This window comes from Nicotiana attenuata, unplaced genomic scaffold (assembly GCF_001879085.1).
Source record: "Nicotiana attenuata strain UT unplaced genomic scaffold, NIATTr2, whole genome shotgun sequence".
Taxonomy (NCBI): Eukaryota; Viridiplantae; Streptophyta; class Magnoliopsida; order Solanales; family Solanaceae; genus Nicotiana; species Nicotiana attenuata.
Window position 1 is genome coordinate 47713 of NW_017673938.1, and position 899 is coordinate 48611.

Sequence of the window (899 nt, forward strand, 5' to 3'; positions counted from 1 at the left end):
TATTACATAAGAAGATAATGAATTTCAAAAAGGGAAGTAATGAATATAAGGAAATAACGAAGATTTTAATATTAATTGTAAATTTTAACAATCGATCTTTTTAACAGAACTAAGGGCTATCTCTTTCGGTTGATATAAAATGGAGCATAAAAACTTTATGCTAATTCCTATCGTGTAACCAATCAACTAGTTTTTTCTTTTCTGAAAAATAAAGATAATAATATTTAATTTTAATTTATCAGATTCTAAAATAGTTATTATATGTAGGAGATGAGGTTAAGCTACTTTTACAACAAAAGAGATTAAAAGTTTAAAAACGTTCTATGCTCTTTACTTTCATTCTTTGTACTTTTCTAGGATTGATTTCACTCATACTTTGTCGATGATAAACGTTTTGTACTTTTATAATAGTATTAATAAATAGATATTATTTTGAAACTTTTAGTTTTAAATCATCTCAAATTATAAATATTAAAGTGTATTTATAATTTTATCGAATAAAACTTTTATTTTTAATGTGTTCAAATAAGAAAATTCATGTAAGATGGAATATTAATTAATTTTAAATTATTAAAGGTTAGGAGATCCTACATATTCGTTCAAATAAGAAAAAATTTAATAAGCAAATCGTAACTTTAGCTAATAAGAATTTTATTCTTAAGCGTTCAATGAGAAAAGAATTTATACAAAAAGTTTTAAGAGATTTAGTCATAAACGTTGGGAATTCTTAAGGATAATCTAAAATATAAAATAATTTTGTAAGCTAAATTTTATTTTTATTTCAAAATCTCACGAAAAATAATAAAATACTATTTTGTATATTGTGGACTTTTATTTTAAAGTGTAAAAAAGGTAAATAATATTTTTGTTAAGACCCTTCGTGCTTTATATATATATAT